The following is a 312-nucleotide window of genomic DNA, read 5'->3' on the forward strand; positions in this document are numbered from 1 at the left end:
TGCCAGGACCAGCGGCTTCTGTAGGACAGCAGCTACTGTATCGGACTGGGCTGCAGATGGCGTATGACGTCCAATTTGGCAGTGGCAAGGCCCTTGACACTGAGTTGGACCACTGAAAGACCATGGTTCTCGATAGCCGGGATGGACGCCCGTCCTGGCGTGTATTTGAAAATAGCCAATCTACAAGCTTACAATACTTACAAGTCTCCCATCTTGTCTCACAAGTCTCTCCTCTCTCGATCCTTGGTTTCATGTCTCTCTACCAATATAATTACAGTGCTATGGTCAAGACAGCTTCTTTCCTCAGTCACA

Source organism: Nannobrachium achirus (genome assembly GCF_963921795.1).
Source record: "Nannobrachium achirus genome assembly, chromosome: 10".
Lineage (NCBI taxonomy): Eukaryota > Metazoa > Chordata > Actinopteri > Myctophiformes > Myctophidae > Nannobrachium > Nannobrachium achirus.